The sequence below is a fragment of the Callithrix jacchus genome, chromosome 2 (assembly GCF_049354715.1).
Source record: "Callithrix jacchus isolate 240 chromosome 2, calJac240_pri, whole genome shotgun sequence".
Classification (NCBI taxonomy): domain Eukaryota; kingdom Metazoa; phylum Chordata; class Mammalia; order Primates; family Cebidae; genus Callithrix; species Callithrix jacchus.
The window spans coordinates 7191272-7212311 of NC_133503.1; the positions used below are offsets into that span (position 1 = coordinate 7191272).

General features: G+C 44.1%; 1 protein-coding gene and 1 non-coding gene across 3 annotated transcripts in view; one reads left to right on the forward strand and one right to left on the reverse strand.

Moving 5' to 3' along the window:
* The window catches only part of LOC118149171 (uncharacterized), a 300718-nt gene that overhangs the window by 157408 nt on the left and 122270 nt on the right, over window positions 1–21040 (forward strand). The gene's annotated exons all lie outside the window — the stretch shown is intronic.
* On the reverse strand, window positions 9032–9137 carry LOC118151868 (U6 spliceosomal RNA). The gene has a single exon (XR_004740273.1). It is a non-coding gene; the product is annotated as a U6 spliceosomal RNA (small nuclear RNA).

Below are 21040 nucleotides of genomic sequence, written 5' to 3' on the forward strand. Positions count from 1 at the left end.
AAGACACAGAAGGCAAAACCCTGGGATTCTGGGTGCAATAAAGACCTGTGGGAGGAGGGGGACAGAACTGGGTCTCTGTGTTTCCTTGCCTTCCACGCCTCTCCTTCCCTCAGGACATCTTATTTATTTTCGGGACTGCATTGCGAACTCCGTTATTGCTGAAGGTAATTAGCTCTGCGCAATTATAATCATTCTCTATTCCCTCTCTGGCTTTCCTCTCCACCAGGGAAAAGCAGAGGTGAGACACACAGAGATTGTGGGGGAAGGGCTTCAGTCTTTGAAGCATTTTCTACATGTTTTCACCCCAACTGCCCACACATACCCTCTGCCAGCTTCTCTAGAAATTGAGATATTCATGAGCTATTTTAGGATTTTGTCCACTGGCGATCTTTATTCTGTTGTGGCATTGGGGGCGAAGATGGCTATGAGAAGCACTAATTCTTAGACATTACTTCTAAACTTTCAAAAAAGGATGATGGGTCAGGGGCGGTGGCTCATTCCTTTAATCCCAGCACTTTAGGAGATTGAGGCAGGAGGATCGCTTAAGGCCAGGAATTCGAGACCAGCCTGGGCAATATAGTGAGACTGCCCCCCGCAACACACACACCTCTAAAAAATTTTTTTTTAAATTAGCCAGGCATGGTGGCACATGTCTGTAGACTCAGCTAGTGAGAGGCTGAAGTGGGAGGATCACTTGAGTCCATGAGGTTGAAGCTTCAGTGAGCTATGATCACACCACTGCCCTCCAGCCAGAGTGACAGAATAAGACCCTGTCTCAAACAAAACAACCGTAAAGGTTTTGACATGAGCCTTGTGTGGCCCTTATTTTTTTTGCTTATTGCCTATTTTTATGCTGGTTTTAAGTTTGTCTTTTACATTTTACATTTTTTTGTTAGTTTTTAGAGCTGAAAGCACCATGATGCCACTTTATTACCTTAACAATACATTCAAGACCACATAGGTCTCTTTCTGCGGGGAGGGAGGTCATTAGACTCAGAAAGACTTTGATTCAAATCTTAGCGCTGTCACTTACAGGGATAGCGAGCAAGTTACTTACATTCTGTGTTTCCGTTTTACCCTTTAATACCATGATCACAATGATTGTGGTGAGTCCTGGGATATAGATACATGAATGAAACAAGGTTTGTTCACTCCACAAGATCATTTTCAAAGGCACACAGTAAAATCAATGGTTACTGGCCGGGTGCAGTAGCTCATGCCTGTAATCCCAGCACTTTGGGAGGCCAAGTCAGGCAGATCATTTTCAGTCAGGAGTTCAAGACCAGCCTGGCCAACATGGCAAAACCCTGTCTCCTTAAAAAATACAAAAATTAGCCGGGCATGGTGGTGCACGCCTGTAATCCCAGCTACCTGGGAAGCTGAGGCAGGAGAACCACTTGCCTCCAGGAAGCAGAGTTTGCAGTGTGCTGAAATCACACCACTGCCCACCAGCCTGGGCAACAGAGCAAGACTCCACCTCATAGAAAAAGAAAGAAAAAGAAATGATTACTTAAAATGGAGCATACGCAGTCCAATGGAAGCCTTCTCTGGATGACCCTCACAGGACAATAGAGAAAGGACAGTGAGGATGAGGATGATCACTCATCTTTTCCAGGTGAGTGTGCACCTGGTGAGACAGGTGAAATGACCTGTTGGAGGTAGCAGGAAGAATAAGTGAGGAAAGTGTGTAACTGATGGCCTCGGGGGGCCATGTGGGAGGTGAAACTCCGGGAGCTGCAGGCACCGGATCATGGAAGGTTTTTGTGTCCTCCATGCTTTCCATGCTCTTCATTAGGAGAATAAAATTGTTGTTATTTATTTATTTATTTGAGATGGGGCCTCATGTGTCACCCAGGCTGGAGTGCAGTGGGGACCGTAGCTCACTGCACCCTCCATCTCCTTGGATCAAATGATCCTCCTGCTTTGGCCTCCCAAGTTTCTGGGACTATAGGTGTACACCACCATGTCTGGCTAATTTTTAAATTTTTTTGTAGCGATGAAGTCTCACCATGTTGTCCACGCTGGTCTTGAAATCCTGGGCTCTCCCACCTCAGCCTCCCAAAGTGCTGGGATTGCAGGCATGAGCTGCTGTGCTTGGTGTGGAATTTGTTCTTAGTAAAGGGAACAGTGGACATTGTTAAGCTGAGAGTTAACCACAGTCAGTTTCGTGTTTCAGAAAAAAAAGTCATGTAAAAGGGTGGGCACAGCGACTCACACCCGTAATCCCAGCACTTTGGGAGCCTGAAGTGGGCAGATCACGAGGTCAGGAGATAGAGACCTTCCTGGCCAACATGGTGAAACCCCGTCTTTACTAAAAATACAAGAATTAGCTGGGCATGGTGGCGCGTGCCTATGATCTCAGCTACTCAGGGGGCTAAGGCAGAGAATTGCTTGACCCAGGAGGCCGAGGTTGCAGTGAGCTGAGATCGTGCCACTGTACTCCAGCCTGGTGACAGAGCTAGACTGTTTCAAGAAAACCCCCAAAATCATGCAGAAGCATTGAGAGAGATGGTTAGAAGGAATGAGGGAGATTGTACACATGGCTGCAACCGTATCAGACACCCAACATGCTCCTCTTACAGTATGACTTGGGTAGTCCCTCCATTGAAGAGATCTGGGCAGATTATGATACTGTGAGACTTCCAAGCCAGATTAAAGAACCCAACACAGCTTCCATCTCAGCCTCTTGGTATGTTTATTCTTGGAACTCACCAGCATGCATGAGAATGCCCAAGCATTTGTGGAAAGATCCACGAGGAACAAAATTGAGGACCCCAGCTGAAAGCCATGGCTGAGCTCCCAGCTGACAGGTGGCATCAACTACCAGCCTTGGAATGGCACCATCTTGAAAGTGGATCTTTCATTCTCAGTGAATTCCACATGTGACAGAGAGGGGCTGACCCTGCTCAGCCTTGCCCAGATAGCACATTCAAGGGCCAAAGAAAGGCTTACTATTGTTTTGAGACATTGTATTTTGTGATGATTTGCTACTGGGCCATAGATAACTGATACCAGGAGGGAGAATGGAAGCAGAGGCATTCATTAGAGGACGTAATTACTCAGGCAAAAGATGATGAGGGGTTAGCTAAGGCATTCATTAATTGAACAAAATTATGACATGTCAGGCACGGTGCTATGACATGGGAATATAATATGACCTAGGTAGACAAGGTCTCTTCTCTGAAGAAATTGACTGGCTACTTGGTGGAGAGAATGGAATATGGAATACAGCCACTGAGCTGCCTTATGATGTTTACTTAAAGATGTGTGATCTCACCAATATTAAGAGGCACTTAAAAAATAGAATACAATAACGAGAAACATGCATTATTATAAGGGTAAAACTTTTGGCATCCAGATAGCATGAAAATGAAATTGGTTTTACTCTCTAAGCCCTATTGAACATGTTAGGAAGTGGGGTTTTTTTTTGGTCTTTGTCTCCATTAGAGAAAACCTTCATGTGGGCACTTTTGACGCTGGCATTGTGTGATTTTTCAGATCAAAGCCCTTGCTATTTGCATCAGTGCTTGTTGCTTTTTTTTTTTTTTTTTGAGGCAGAGAGTGGGAGGATTATCACAGTATTCTTTTCAAGTGCTCTCAGTCCCTCATCAAAGGGAAGGTTTTAGAGCCTTCATTTGTTGGAGATTCCGTATAAGACTATTCTTGGTTTGGGGTTTTGAGTAAATCACTTTTGCTTAATCACCAGAGACAAAGAGTAGTAACCCATGCATTGTCAACTACAAAGTCCTATCCAAGTGCCAATTATTTTTATAACCTTTAAATGGAATTTGGGGTTTAGCAGTATTCAGGGTATTCACTGTTCACGAGGGCATTTCTTTTGAAAAACAATAATTCATTCACTAATTCATTTAATTATTTGAGCCTTTACAAAGAACAGCCAGAGCTCTGCCCCATTTCATTTTTGCCACACACAATATTGCCCCCTCTTTAAGGACCACAACAAGGAGTCATTGTCATGACCCGATTCTGCATGTCCACCAAGGCAAGCTGGCTTTTGTTCCCATCCCTCTGATGGGAATGGAATCATCAGAGGTTTTTTGGTTAACTCTTCTTCGTGCACGGTTGGCTTGGACTCTCGGCGCGTGTGGTGCTGTTGACCATGACCTCGTTCTCAAAACCTGGGTCTCCACTGACTTCTGTGCTAACGTGCTTGACTCTTACTGCTCTGATTCCTTTCTCTGCTTCTGCTGCTGGCTTTTCTTTCTGCCTCTTTCTTCATCTTAAATATTGATATTAACCCCGGTTTAGTTCTTAGATCCTGATGTGCTTTGGATCTGTGTTTCCGCCGAAATCTCATGTGTAATTGTAATCCCCAGTGTTAGAGGTAGGGCCTGCTGGGAGGTAAGTGGATCACGGGGGCGGTTTCTGTGGTTTAACACCATTCCCCCTTGATGCTGTCATTGTGATGGTGAGTTCTCATGAGATAGGGTTGTTTGAAAGTGTGTAGTACCTCCCTAACTCTCTTACTCCGGCTCCCAGCCGTGTGTAATGCTAGCTCCCCTCTTCGTCTTCTGCCGTGATTATGTTTCCCGAGACTTCCCCAGAAGATGAGCAGATTGCAGTATCATGCGTTCTGTACAGCCTGCAGACTGTGAGCCAATTAAACCTCTTTTCTTTATAAATCACCCAGTCTCAGATATTTATTTATAACAACATGAGAACAAACTAATACAAATCCTTTCCAATTTCCCAAGATACTGTCATCTATTTTCAAGACTTCTGTCTATCTAATGACTGTCTATATTCTGATGAGTCTCAGAAACCACATCTACCACCTCTGAAGCATCAATGCTTAGGAATCACCATTTTCAAGGATACAAAATTGAACCAGCCATAGTCTCTCACAGCAAGGAGTTTACAGTCTGTCAGGCAGACTAGATGTGCACACACATTGTGTTTTTCCACTTGGACCTTCCCAGGTGGCCTAGCAGAGAACAGCTACTCAAGACTTAAGGTTTCATGGTCGAAACAGATTCCTTCCATTGCATAGAAGTGGCGCCAACATGGAAGCGGGTTAAAACAGACACACCTAGACCTTTCTATTTTATTTGAAACTGGATGAAGTTTAGGACAAAACAAAACTCCTTGGCTGGGTATGGTGGCTCATGCCTGTAATCCTAGCACTTTAGGAGGCTGAGGCAGGCAGATCACTTGACGTCAATAGTTCGAGACCAGCCTGACCAACCTGGAGAAATCCCACCTCTACTAAAAATACAAAATTAGCCGAGCATGGTGGTGCATGCCTGTAATCCCAGCTACTTGGGAGGCTGAGGAGGCAGGAGAATCACTTGAACCGGGGAGGCGAGGTTTTGGTGAGCTGAGATCGTGCCATTGCACTCCAGCCTGGGCAACAAGAGTGAAACTCCGTCTCAAAACAAACAAATAAATAAAATCTTGCCATCTCAGCCATAAGTAGAGCTGTGTCAGGTGGTGTTGCTTAGCTGTAAGCCACAAAAATGGACTCCAGCTAATTTCAACTAAGAAAAGAGTTTATTAGAGGAATAAACAATATGTCTTGGAATTGAAGAAAAGAACAGGATAACCAGGTTTTTTATATAAAAAAAAGCACCACCACCATTCTGGAAAACTGGGCACTAGAAACACACAGATTATCATGTGGGCTCAGCGCTACCTCTGCCAGAACTCCAAAGTAAATAAAGCTCTGTAGGCTAAGACCTATTACCTTTAAAAAAATACCCAATTTATAAACTTAGAGAAGACTTTATTTCTTATAAACGGTTATATCCTGCAAGATGGCCATCCCACAGGCTGGGAAGCATAGCTTCTGCCCTAGACCAAAGACAGGCACCTCAAAGGAGGAGGAGCTGGGGCAGGAGTTTATGCTGAGCAGGTTGTCTAAACACACATATTTAACAGGTAAGGAAGAGCTATGAATATTCATGAAGGTGGTGCTGATATATGCATATTGAACAAACACACATCTAACATAGGACCCACGTTCACATTATGGTGGAGACTTAAACGACAGTTGGTGTCTAAATGTCAAAACATCTTTTTGGGATATGGAGCTACTCAAGTGTGTGGCCTCTATAAACTGGCTGGAACCAGTCCATGGCTAGTGGTCTTCATATCAGGAGAAAGATACAGAAAGCAGTCCCTTGCCCAGTCGAAGCTGTAGTTGTGACTGCTGGAACAGGAGGGTCAGTTAGTTAGTGTGTGGTGGTGAGCTAATTATGTTACTAATGCTTATCCCAAGGTCAGTGTTTGTTTAGCTGCTAGAGAAAAATAAAAACCTTGTGACAGTTACAATGTGGTTCATTCTTTAAGTGAAGGAGTGTCTGACTTAACCCTTGCCTGACATGATCTTAGATCCTGTTTATAATTAGGTATCATATTGCCACAAAGAGTCTGTTCTGTCAGTCTTGTGGTCTCTCCTATTTTTTTTCGATGGAGTTTTGCTCTTCTTGCCCAGGATGGAGTGCAATGGTGTGATCTTTGCTCATCACAACCTCCATCTCTGGGTTAAAGCAATTCTCCTGCCTCGGCCTCCCGGGTAGCTGAGATTACAGGCATGTGCATCCACGCCTAGCTAATTTTGTATTTGTGGTAGAGATGGGGGTTCTCCATGTTGGTCAGGGTGGTCTCTAACTCCTGACTTCAAGTGATCTGCGCGCCTCAGCCCCCCAAAGTGCTGGGATTACAGGTGTGAGCCACCACACCTAGCCTTCGTGGTCTCTATTTTCACATCAGTGCTGGTCAGTTGTGTCTGAACTGCAAAAGGGCATGTATTATGCATGTCTGGCCTCACATCCTATCACTGGCTGAAAACTCAGTTCTAAGGTTTTTCTGGGGTCCCCATGGCCAAGAGAGTTTGTTCAGTTGGTTGGGGCAGCAGTGGGGAGGTAGGGCTTAGGAGTTCATTTTCAGTTTACAGACCGCAGTCACCTGCCACAATAGAAAAAAGTGAGTTAGTCAATCACAGTGCTCGACTCATAGTGGTTATTCAGTAGCAGATTTCTGAATGAAGAAATCAATGAATCTGGTTACTAGGTAGATTAGATAACACTAATCTCTGCCAATGGTACTAGAATTCTTTCATAGACCAAGGTGAAGCTTTCTGGGCATTTTAGTGTGACCGACATGATGAATAAACTGTATTTCTGTCCAAATGGGAACACAGGAATACTGTGGGTCTCTGTCTTATTGGAATGCAGAAATCACCCTGGTTATTACCAAACCAAATAAAATTAAACTCAGTAGAAGCATCTGCACATCACACTGCTGTTTTTTTTCACTGATAGAAGCATTATGGGATGTTGAGGGATGCCAGAGAGAATGCAGTAATGTTCCTTTGGATATAGAACACTTGAGATCTGACAGTTTCACATTTTTCTTTATTTCTGTGAAGGCAGGACCCTGACAGAGCTATATACTGCCACTCACTCACGCTGCTTCCTTGTAAATGGCAGTGAACGAAAGAGAGGAATAGAGACACCTTATTAACTCGGCTACAATTTTATAGCGCTGTGCCCAGAAGGACACGCTGAGCTATCAGTGTCAGTCAGAAAAACACATGACTCAAATGAAAGACTGTAGAAATTCAACAGGTGGACAGGAGCCAAATTCCATCCAGCAGCCTCTGTGCCTTTAAGCCTGTCTGGGCAGCATTCATTACTCAAGATGTGAAATGGCCAACCCTATTGATCCACTGGCACATTTTTATATTTTGAGCCTTGTTTTAATATTTTCTTTTTCTTTCTTTCTTTTTTTGGAAGCATCGATTTCTAGGCACCAAGTCTGTTCCTCTACTTCTGTAGACTAAACCAGCACAAAACACAGTAGTTTAAAGAGACTATTTATTTGGCTCTATGGGTGGGCCGGTCTCAGCTGGGTGGTTTTCACTTGGGGTCTCTCAAACAGTTTTTTTTAAAAATCTTCAACTTTTAAGTTCAAGGGTACATATGTAGGCTGTACAGGTTTGTTACATAGCTAAATGTGTGCCATGGTGGTTTGCTGCACAGATCCCATAGGTATTAAGCCCCACATGCATTAGCTATTCTTCCTGATGCTCCCCCTGCCCCAACTCTCATATGGGCCCCCGTGTGTGCTGCTCCCCTCATGTGTCCATGTGTTCCCATCGTGTAGCTCCCATTGTAAGTAAGAAGATGTGGCATTTGGTTTTCTGTTTCTGTGTTAGTTTGCTGAGGATGATGGCCTCCAGCTCCATTCATGTCCCTACAAAGGGCATGATCTCATTCCTTTTTATGACTGCATAGTATTCTGTGGTGTATACGTACCACATTTCCTTTATCCAGTCTATTATTGATGGGCATTTGGGTGGATTCCATGTCTTTGCTACTGTGAATCCCTCAAACAGTTTTGCAGTTAGATATCGATTAGAGCTGGGGTCATCTAAAGGTTTAACTTTTCTCTGATGTGTCTGGTGTCTCAGTGGGGGTAGCAGAGCTACATGGGTTAGCTGGGCATCACTCTCTTTTCATATGGCCCCTCCATGGGTTAACCTGGGCTACCCAACTGCAAAGCACTTATCAGCCTGTGCAAACTTTCCAAGATCTCCCAGTGGAAGACATAAGACTTCTTACCACAGCTTTAGAAGCCATGCAGAGTCACAGGCCTGTTGAGATTCAAGGAGCGGAGATTGGACAAAGGTGTGAGTTCCGGGAGGTTCATCTTATTAGGAAGGCATCTTGGGACTCTAAAAGAGAAACAGCAGAAGAACAAACATAACTAACTCCATTTTAAGGGACCTTTACTCATTCCTGCACGTAGCCTAGGATCATTTTAGAACATTGGGATAATAATGCACACACAGCAATCGTGTACTTTTAAAGACTAACTCTGGGATCAAGGAAGAAGTATGGAAATGACTAGCTGTTTTGTTGAGAGATTTACATGAGCATTGTGACCTGACCAAGGACATTCTTTGTCCTTGCCCTTGAACTTCTTGTTCCCAACCTCCTTGGAACCTCACTAGTGCGCAGATGTCTGCGGTAGTTGGTCACCTCTTTTTAAATTTTAAATGATTTTTTAAAATATGGAATGCTTCAGGAACCTGCATGTCGTCTTTGCCCAGGGCCTTGCTATTCTTCTCTGTACCATTCCAATTTTAGTGTATGTACTGCCGGAGTAAGCACTGTCAGTTACCTCTTGATCCCAGCTCCCCCCCCCCCGGCTTTTAACATAAAAAGAGCCTAAAACTTGTTCTGACTTAAGATGGTACTGTGGGACAATTGTCTACCATCTTCTTGCTTTGCTTGCTCTCCAAATAAACCAGCTTTTCTTCCCCCAAACTCTTGTCTCTTGCTTTCAAGCGGTCAGCAGCTGAACCCTGGTTCGGTTATAAAGCGAGGGTGTGTTAAGTCCCTTCCCAGGTATCTGGCCTCCGTAGGGACTGTGCTTGGTCTCACCACTCGTGCTGCCTGATTTCCACACCCTGGAGTCCTATGTTCCCCCAGTTTTCTCTATTCCTTCGATCCGCTTGCACCTGCCTGCCTTCCCGTATCATTCTCCCGCGTCTGCCTCGTGGCCTTGGTTCCTCTTACTGACCCCCAGATCTCCCCACACTACACCCCTTCAGGGAAGTGGTTCTCAGCTGCCCAGGTCAGGCCAGATTCTTCTCTTAAAAACGTTCAAAGGCCAGGTGTGATAGCTCGTGCCTTAATCTCAGCCCTTTGGGAGGCCGAGGCAGGAGGATTGCTTGAGACCAAGAGTTTGGGACCAGCCTGGGTAACATAATTACACCCGTCTCCATCAAAAAAATGAGATTATCCAGGTGTGGTGGGGTGCACCTGTAGTACCAGCTACTTGGGAGGTCAAGGCAGGAGGATCGCTGGAGCCCAGGACTTTGAGGCTGCAGTGAGCTATGACCTCGCTACTGCATTCCAGCCTGGGTGACAGCCTGTGTCTAAAAAAAGAGAAAAAACTCTCAAAGAAGTGAGTTCCTTCCCTTTCTGACACTGATAGCCGTTTGTACTTATATCAGCTGCAAGATAATTAGGCTAATGAACGCCTCCTCTGCAAATCACTTCAAAAGAGCAGCAGCAACTGTATTCTGTGTATCCATTTTTAAAAAAATCAATATCATGTTTTCTACATGTAGTGCCTAGTGGCAGCTCAGAAACCTTTGTTCAGTGAACGCATAAATGAACATTCCTTTTCAAACTGCTGTGCTCTATGTTGGAGCTTCTTTTTCAAGATATGTGCTTGTTCTATTGGGAACACATCTTCTTCTCCTCCTCCTCCTCCTTTTTTTTTTGAGGCAGAGTCTCACTCTGTGGCTCAGGCTGGAGCACAATCATGTGCTATCAGCTCACCTCAACCTCTGCCTCCCGGGTTCAAGCCATTCTCCTGCCTCAGCCTCCTGAGTAGCTGGGATTACAGGCACGTGCCACCAGGCCCAGCTATTTGTGTGTGTGTTTAATAGAGATGCAGTTTTGCTATTTTGGCCACGGTGGTCTCAAACTCCTGACCTCAGGTGATCTGCGCCTCTCAGCCTCCCAGAGTTCTGGGATTGCAAGCCATGGGGAGCAACTCTTCTGATGGAGGAGAGATTTAGCTGAATTCAGGGGATCAGGGGCTTTTTAAGAGACTATGAAATGAGGACTAATGCATGGGATTTTCAGAGATGTCACAAGGGTTGGGTGCAGCAGATGGAACTCCTTGGAGAGCCTGTGGATTGGGGTGGAGACAGATGAGTGTGTCCTCACCTGAGCCAAGAACTGAGAACTGTTTTCCCATGTGGTGGCTGCAGCAGGGGATCTGAGCTGATTTCCCCGAACAGGCAGGAAACAGGCTGTTGGCCCTGGCAGGTGGCAGGTGGAATATTTAAGCTGCGAAGCTGGTGTGAATCTGGTAAGAAGCAGGGCAGGTGTGTAGACATTCAGACTATTGAAAAGGGGCCCAGGCTGCCAGCCAGTCTCAGTTAGGAGATGTTCTGCAGGGAGCACAGCCAGCAGCCTGAGTGTCCCGTTTCTCCAGCCTTCTGAGGTCACACCTTCCTGTATTAACCAAATCATATAACTGAAGCCTCTATCCTGCTTCGTTGCGGTGAATCTGGTGTTCCCCCTAAAGCCCCCCAGGGCATGCTAGATGATTCTGACTGGCAAGCCCCCAACACAGTCCCTGGCCATCTGCAAATGCTGTGTCTCTCTCATGATTTCACACCAAATGTGAACAGAGGTGCCTCTCCTTCAACTCCATAGTGCCGCCAACCCACAAGTGACTGCAACAGAGGACTTTGGGTTGGGGGACAGAGAAAAATGATAGCACGGGACAGGAAACGACTTCAATATAAAAAGCAGAAATTGCTGTTCCTAAAATGTAATGGCCAACCATCACCCCAGAAATTCCATTAAAAGCTATATTTCTCTTTGGTTTTAGCCGAATGTTGTTTTGTGAAAGCTTCATTCTCCTTAGAGCCAACACCTACTAATACTATCTGCAGCTGCCTCACCAATGTGTAGAAAACTCTTCGAGCCTGCCAAGTGAATTCTTCAAATGTCTTCACACTAAATATATATAATTTTGGACAGGTGTAGTGGCTCACGTTTGTAATCTCAGTGCTTTGGGAGGCTGAGTCAGGAGGATAGCTTGGGGCCAGGGGTTTGAGACCAGCCTGGGCAATGTAGTGAGACCCCATCTCTACAAAAAATAATAAAATAAAAATGAGCTCAGTCTAGAGACTGGGTAATTGATAGAGAAAAGAGGTTTAATTGGCTCATGGTTCTGCAGGCTGTCTAGGAAGCATGATGCTGGCATCTGCTCAGTTTCTGGGAGGCCATAGGAAACTTACAATCATGGCAGAAGGCAAAGGGGAAGCACACACATCACCTGCTCTAAGTGGGAGCAAAAGAGAGAGGGAGGAGGTGCTGCACTCTTTAAACAACCAGATCTCATAAGAACTCACTATCACCAGAACAGCACCAAGGGGATGGTGCTAAAGCATTCATGAGAAATCAACTCCCATGACCTGATCACCTCCCACCAGGCCCCACCTCCGATACTGAGGACTGCAATTCAACAGGAGACTTGGTGGGGACACAGACCCAAACCACATCAACAAGTTAAGACTCTTGGGACTTTGAGGTGGAATGACTATATTTTATGTGTGAAAAGGACATGAGTTTTGGGGGGCTAACAGCAGATTGCTATGATTTGGATATGATTTGAGTCTATACCTACCAAAACTCATGTTGAAATTTGATCCTCGATAGAGTGGTGTTGGGAGGTAGCTCCTGGTGGGAAGTGTTTGGGTCATGTGGGCAGCTGCCTGTAGTCCCAGCTACTCGGGAGGCTGAGGCAGGAGGATCACTTGAGCCCAGGAGTTGGAGGCTGCAGTGAGCTGTGATTGTACCACTGCACTCCAGCCTGGGCCACTGAACAAGACCCTATCTCTTAAAAAAATAATAAAATAAACTTTATGCCAGAAAGCCTTAACCAAGGAAAATGCCTTTAACCAATGAAGAGAAACTTATGCTCCCTATTCATCTAGATTTTCTTTTGTATAACCAAAGGCTCCTTTAAAGGGTATTGGTTGGTGCAGTGGCTCACACTTATAATCCCAGCACTTAGGGAGGCAGAGATGGGAGTTTGTGATTAGTCTAGACAACACGGAAAAACCCTGTTTCTACTAAAAATAGAAAAATGAGCCTGGATTGGTGGCAGGTGCCTGTAGTCCCAGCTACTCAGGAGGCTGAGGTGAGAGGATCACCTGAACTTGACATGGAGGTTGCAGTGAGCTGAGATCATGCCACTGCACTCCAGCCTGGGCCACAGAGCGAGACCCTGTCTCAGAATAAGTGAAGGGTATTGGTTAACAAAGTCTACCTACGTTAATTGTGTGCCAACTATCTATTAGGTGTGATGTGGCCTCCTGGAGAGACAGAAGTGAAAAAGTCACACAGGGTTCCATTCTCCCCAGCTTCATGTCTCTCCTTCTCTCCCAGTTTTCTGTGAGCTCGGGGAGGGGGTGGGGGGTGGGATTTGTGGCGGTTCAGTCTGATGTGCTTGCCGCGTGAACAAAGTATGTGAGACCAACCTCCACTTCCGCTTGAAGAAACTAACGCTCCTCCCTTTAGAAAGAATAAAATAGATTTATAAACACTGTGGCTGCAACCAGCCTAGCTGTTCCCCACCTGGAAACCCTGGCCCCATCATCTGCCTGGAATCACCTTGTCTTCTCTGTAACTTTCCCCTACATCCTTTCAAGGAAGGAGTCACTCTCTCATCATGCTCCCTTGGAGCCTTGCAAAGTCCCCAGTCATATCCCCGAGGTCAAATTCAGTTACACCTATGTATATTAATCTCATTCCATAGCTGGTGAGCTCCAGGGTGCGTAGAATTTCTTGCCCATTTCTGTGCCCCTCCACCCCCTCATCAGACATCATTTCTGAAACAAAAGGTAGTTAACAAATCCTTGAAAAACAAGCTGGGCTTTCTGAGTTTGTTGATAATTGAAATTAAAAGTGTCTGTCCACAGAAATACCATTTGACTCAGGAATCCCATTACTGGGTATATACTCAAAGGTATATAAATCATTCCATTACAAAGATACATGCATGCACATGTTTATTGCCGCACTATTCACAATAGCAAAGATGGAATCAACCCAAAGGCCCATCAGTGATAGATGGGATAAGGAAAATGTCATACATATACACCATGAAATACTATGCAGCCTTAAAAAGGAATGAGATCATGTCCTTTGCAGAGAAATGGATGGAGCTGGAGGCCATTATCCCCAGCAAATTTATGCAGGAATAGAAAACCAAATACTGCATATTCTCACTTAGAAGTGGGAGCTGAAGAATAAGAACTCATGGACACAAGGAGGGGAGCAACAATCACTGCTGCCTCTTGGGGAATAGGGTGATGGGAGGGAGAACATTAATAAAAATAGTTAATGCCTGCTGGGCTTAATACCTAGTTGAGGGGTTGATAGGTATAGCAAACCACCATGGCACACGTTTACCTGTGTAAAAACCTGCATGTCCTGCACATTTACCCTGAAGTGATTCACTTGAGGTCAGAAGTTCAAGACTAGCCTGGCCAACATGGTGAAACTCCCATCTCTACTAAAAATAACAAAAAAATTAGCTGGGCCTGGTGACATGCACCTGTGCTCCCAGCTACTTGGGAGGCAGAGGCAGGAGAATTGCTTCAACCTGGGAAGTGGAGGTTGCAGTGAACTGAGACTGTGCCACTGCACTCCAGCCTGGGGTGACAGACCAAGACTTCATCTCAAAAAAAAAAAAAAACAAACCCAACAGAAAAGTATCAATGGGAAAAATTATGATTGTTTCATAAACTTTAAAAGTCAAAACTTTAAAAACTTTCTTACTATCAATTATAAATGTATAGAAAAATTTAAAAATGAGAAAATGAATATTTGGTATGCTGAAATTTTAAATGATTGAAATATCGGGAACTAAAATCTTTCTTTTTTTTCTGTGTTTTGAGACGGAGTTTCCCTCTTGTTACCCAGGCTGGAGTGCAATGGTGCGATCTCAGCTCACTGCAACCTCCGCCTCTGGGTTCAGGCAATTCTCCTGCCTCAGCCTCCTGAGTAGCTGGGATTACAGGCACGCGCCACCATGCCCAGCTAATTTTTTGTATTTTTAGTAGAGATGGGGTTTCACCATGTTGACCAGGATGGTCTCGATCTCTTGACCTCGTGATCCACCCGCCTCGGCCTCCCAAAGTGCTGGGATTACAGGCTTGAGCCACCGCGCCCGGCCCATTGAATGCTTCTAAACCTAATTTTCTCCTTTGTAAAAATAAAGAAAAGAGAATCCACCAGGATTCATTGTTTGTAGAATTTAAGATTTTATATATACATATTTCTTTTCCTTAGAGTCTCACTGTGTCGCCCAGGCTGGAGTGCAGTGGCGAGATCTTGGCTTACTGCAACCTCCGCCTCCAGGGTTCAAGGGATTCTCCTGCCTCAGCCTCCCTAGTAGCTGGGATTACAGGCACCCACCACCACGCCCGGCTAATTTGTGTGTGTGTGTGTGTGTGTGTGTGTGTGTGTGTGTATTTTTTAGTAGACACGGGGTTTCACCATGTTGGCCAGGCTGGTCTTGAACTTCTGACTTCAGGTGACCCGCCCACCTTGACCTCCCAAAGTACTGGGATGCATGGTATATATCTACATATGTACATATTTCCCTTAGAAGCAATGATTCAGTATTTACTAATTTAGCATTTTCAGAAGCTTTATAAATCATAACTACTGGGAATAATGAGCATTGACTGTACATCTCAACACGTGATGTCATGTTAAGACTGTTACTTAAACATTTCTTTTTCTGGCTATTGGGAAGTGGGCTTCTATGATAAAAAGTATCTGCGTTATGACAAGGAGGGCCTAAGCATTGAGATATATTTGCATAAGTTGCAGCTTACTCACTTCAACACTACTTTAATCCAAATAGGTTTTTGATTTCAAGTGAATGCATTTCACGTTTCACTTATCTGCCTCTAAGATTGTATGCATGGCCCATGTCGGGAAGGGAAATTCGCAGTTCTAGGATTCTTTATTTTCTGCATGGATAGGGTTGCTGCTGCCCATTGTCCATCTGCAGATTCCTTTTGTTGTTTTGTTTTAGGGACTAATAAGGTAATTCCCTCCTGCATCTTCTTCTTCTTTTTTTTTTTTCTGAGACAGAGTTTCGTTCTGTCACTCAGGCTAGAGTCCAGTGGTGCAATCTTGGCTCACTGCAACCTCAGCCTCCCAGGGTCAAGCAATCCTCCTGCCTCAGCTTTCCGAGTAGCTGGGATTACAGGCGCCCATGGCCACACCGGGCTAAGTTTTGTATTTTTAGTAGAGACAGGGTTTTACCATGTTGGCCAGGCTGGTCTTGAACTCCTGATCTTAAGTGATCTGCCCACCTCAACCTCCCAAAGTGCTGGGATTACAGGCATGCACCACCCCCAAACCCCATCTTCTTTGTTGTTAAAACTTTCAAACATACAGAAAGGTTGAATGAATCATACACTAAATTCCTGTACATCCATTGCTTAGACTCAATAACCGATAGCATTTTATCATATTTGCTTTACTTATGTGTGTGTATGCCTATACATATAGTTGATCCTAAACCACTTGTAAGTTGTAAAGATCATGATATTTTACTCCTCCATTTTTTTCCCTACATATGTTCTAGGAATAAAAACCTTGTCCTATAAATGACACTATCATGACCACACTTGTGACACTTAGGACAATTCTCTGACAAGATCTAAAACCCCATCCATATTCAAATTTTCTTCTTAAATGTCTTTCATAGGTTTTTTTTTTTTTAATCAGGACTGAATCAAGAGTGATGGTTTGACTTGTTATTTTCGTCTCTCTGGTCTCCCTTAATTCAGAACAGACTCCAACTTTTTCCCACCATGATGTCAACTTTTTAAAGCTAAGAGTCTATAATTACTTGGATGTTACACATCAGAGTTAAATAATAATCTGAATTTGAGTCTTAGCTAGCTGACAAATAAGAGATCAAAGAACCCTTGAAAGCCTTCATATAGGTATCTGTACTAAACAGGTTAGAAATGGTTTAAAAAGATAATGCCTATGAAATTGCTTTGTAAATTATAAAAGCTACATAGTTTTGGTGATTTTTAATACCATTATTTTAAAAGTTGTTTTGAAAGCCATGATGTTATGATTCTATTATATAATAATTAAAATAAATTATATATATATATATATATATATATATATATATATTTTTTTTTTTTTTTTGAGACAGAGTCTGTCTCTGTCACCCAGGATGGAGTGCAGTGGCACAATCTCTGCTCACCGCAACCTCCGCCTCATGGGTTCAAGCTATTCTCCTGCCTCAGCCTCCTGAGTACCTGGGAATACAGTTATGCACCACCATGTCTTAGTAATTTTGTGTTTTTAGTGGAGACGGGGTTTCACCATGTTGGCCAGGCTGGTCTCAAACTCCTGACCTCAAGTGATCTGTCTGCCTTGGCCTCCCAAAGTGCAGGGATTACAGGCGTGAGCCACTGTGCTTGGCCAAAATAAATTAAATTGCAATTTTAGAAAACTGGGTCAATGAGCTGTTTTCAATTAAAAACATTCAACAAACTCTGTATTAAATAAAATTCACTTTGAACTTCTCTTTCCTTTCCCACGTTTAGCCAGTATGAGCACAAAGAGAAGGTATTGTTATGCATTTCAGACCACCACTGGGATTAAAAATGATGAATGAGATTGCTGACTGTGGGACCCAGAGGCACAACATTCCTGCTGGATGCTGTATGATGAATCCCCAGCTTTGGCCTCTGTTGAGATCCTGTGGCTGGGCTGTGGCCCCAGTCTAAGGTCCTATAGGACTTTTGCTTTCACCCAAGATGAAGTGACAGAGAGGGGATTTTCCATCCTGCCAAAAACAATAAAAATACTCGACAAAATATATAAAATCATTTTTTGAGACGGGATCTCGCTTTGCCACCCAGACTGTCATACCGTGTATGGTCACAGCTCACTGCACCCTCAACCTCCTGAGCGCAAGTGATCCTCTCCAGGAGCTGGCACTATGGGTACACACCACAAGGCTAATTTTTGTATGACTATTTATTTTTGTAGAGATAGAGTTGTGCCATGTTGCCCAGGCTGGTCTTGAACTCCTGGGCTCAAGCTATCCACCCACGTTGGCCTCCCAAAGTGTCAGGATTATAAGTATGAGCCACTGCACCTGGGCTTAAAACAATTTAAAAAAAGAAAAAGAGCAGGGATCCTTGAGAGACAAGAAAAAAATGAGGTGAGTCCTGCTATAGCCTCAGCTTACTGTTGTCGAGTTTCTAGGCTGTGGCACAGGGAGACAGAACCCAATGATTGCCCAGCAGACTCCCTGAGTTGAAAAGATGGAGCTGAGAGTCCAGGGACCCCACAGTGGCTGGAGTTCATAAGGCAGAGTACTGGAGAGGAGAGAGCTGAAAGGAGAGAGAACTCAAGATTTGCAGAGATGTCCCCTCATGTGTCTAGCAAAATGCTGGTGACTGCATGGATGCAAGGGAACCCAAAGGATTAGAAAGCAGTTCCCAGAGCTCACATAGCACCAGGAAAAACACCCGTTTCCACAAACCAGCCTGGAAAAACTCCTCATTCATGGGACATTGGGTAGAATACTCAAGAAGGTCTTGCTTCATTCAGTATTTGGAGATAATTCGCTCTGGGTTGGACAGGGCTTCAAATATGCCTAGCAAATCACAAAAGCAAGAAAGACCCCAAGAGATCAAACTATTCCCAAAATATTTAACTGCATCCAAGAACTCAAAATCATGAAAATCCAAATAATATAGTTATCTCAAAAATATCACAGGAATTCAAACAATGCAACCTCCAACGAGGTAAAATTTATACAGTATACCAGGGAGGAACTCTGTGGGAAGGGGTTGAATCATGGGGGTGGATCTTCCGCTTGCTGTTCTGGTGATAATGAGTGAGTTCTCACAAGATCTGGTTTTTAAAAGTGTGGAGCGCTTCTCGCTTTGCTCTCTCTCCTGCTGTGACGTGAAGATGTGCTTGTTTCCTCTTTGCCTTCTGCCATGATTATAAGTTTCCTGAGGCCTCCCAGTCATGCTTCCTATACTGCCTGCAGAACCATAAGCCAATTAAACCTATTTTCTTCATAAATTACTCAGTCTCAGGTAGTTCTTTATAGCAACATGAGAATGAACTAATACAATGATCTTTTTATGGCTCTTGATTTTGACTTGTTGTATCTAAATCTGAAGATTTACATCTTCCACTATTTTTTAAAAAAATTCTCAGCAGTTACATCTCTTAATGTTTTCTCTTGTGTTCTGTACACTTTCTTCTTTTGGAGCTTTGATTATGTGTATATTAGACCAAATTATCCTTTTCTCCTGTCTTGTGCTACATTCTTGGTCATCTCTTCCAGTAATTCTCTTGCCATTCTCAGTGAGTGAGCTCTTATGAGAGTTGGTTGTTTAAAAGTGTTTAGCACCTCCCCCTTCCCTCACTTCCTCCTGCTCCTGCCTTGTTAAGATGTGCTTGTTTCCCCTTTGCCTTCCACCATGACTGTCAGTTTCATGAGCCTTTCCAGCCATGCCTCCTGTACAGCCTGTGGAACTGTGAATCAAAGAAACCTCTTCTCTTCATAAATTACCCAGTCTCAGGTGGTTGTTTTATAGCAATGTAAGAGAGGACTAATACATTTTGGTTTTCAGATTACAAACTAAGATAAAAGAAGGCACAAACCCTGCAGACGTGGGACATCTCTCCTGGCTTAGCTCCCAACTTGGATATATCTTCCAAATTTGTCTTTACCCAATGATATGGTTTGGCTGTGTTCCCACCAAATCTTATCTTGAATTGTAATCCCCACAATCCCCATGTGTCAAGGGAGGAGCCTGATGGGAGGTGATTGGATGATGGGGGAGGTTTCCCCCTTGCTGTTCTTGTGATAGTGAGTTCATTCTCATGAGATCTGGTGGTTTTGTAAGTGTTTGGCCGTTCTTCCTTCACATGTTCTCTCTTGCCTTCTGCCATGAAAGACGTTCCTGCTTCCCCTACCACCATGATTGTAAGTTTCCTGAGGCCTCCCTGGCCATTGGGAACTGTGAGTCAATTAAATCTCTTTCCTTTATAAATTAACAAGTTCCTGGTATTTCTTTATAGTAGTGTGAAAAAGAATGAATACACCTGGCCGGGTGCGGTGGCTCAAGCCTGTAATCCCAGCACTTTGGGAGGCCGAGGTGGGTGGATCACGAGGTCGGCAGATCGAGACCATCCTGGTCAACATGGTGAAACCCTGTCTCTACTAAAAATTACAAAAAATTAGCTGGGCATGGTGGCGCGTGCCTGTAATCCCAGTTACTCAGGAGGCTAAGGCAGGAGAATTGCCTGAACCCAGGGGGCGGAGGTCGCGGTGAGCCGAGATCGCGCCATTGCACTCCAGCCTGGGTAACAAGAGCGAAACTCCGTCTCAAAAAAAAAAAAAAGAATGAATACACCCAATGTCTACGTGCAGCCTGAGTGTAGGAAAAAAGATCCATGGAGTATGTGAATTACTTGGTCTTGATGGCTCCTGGATGTGTCACTTGAAGACCAGGACAAGAGAGGAAATTCTGTTTAGTAAAATGATCTCTGATCTGGTTCTCCAGTGCTCTAAGGGTGACCATTGTTTATTTGTGACATTTTATACATAACTGAACCTTCTGAAGCCTCAGCTTTCTTGTGTGCTAAATGAGGGAGCCCAGGAGATGATTTTTAAGGTCTTTTCTATCTAAAACTCCTTGAATCCCAAGGATTATGAGTGGAGCGAGAGAAAAATAATAGGAAAAACCTGTCTCCTGAAGAGGTGCACCTCACTACCAAGCACGTTGAATTCTGCCAAAAGCAAAACCGGTTTTATCAGCTTCTCCACCTTGATTTTCAGAGCTGTGTATATTTTTAGAGACATTATCCACATGTTTTTTATTATTTTACACTTAACTTGACAAAATATTGTTTTCCCAGAGCTTTTTGATGTCTTGGAAACCTTTTCCGCCTTCTTTATAAGCTTTTTCTTTTTTAGCAGAGAGCGTCTCTTGTATTTGCCTCAATGGACTCCTCAGATCCCCTGCTTGCAGGGAGAAAAGTCCTTGAGTTTATTTAAACTCTCAAACATGTAAGTTTGGATTGGATCCATCTGCCCTTGTCTTTCTAATCTTTCCTCACAGGATTCTTTTAATCTTTTTCCTATTAGAATAAGGCTCCCCACCTCCTGAGCCAACCTTAACTGGGACAGGATGTGTACGTCAGGCTTCGGCCAGGTGGAGATACTTGTGCTGCCATCAGCCTGCTATCTGGGTTGAGTTCCATCTTTCTCTGTGTCCTGATCCCATAATGGGCTGCTGCCTCAGTTCTCCTGCTGGGTATTTCTGCTACTTTCTGGGATTAGGTCCTCCCCCAGTGCAGGGGCACAGTATGATCACTCCTGATATAAACCTGCAAGTGCCTTATAATCTCTCTAATGGCCAGTTTCCTGTTGTATGTGAGCTGATAGCCCAGCCAAGAAG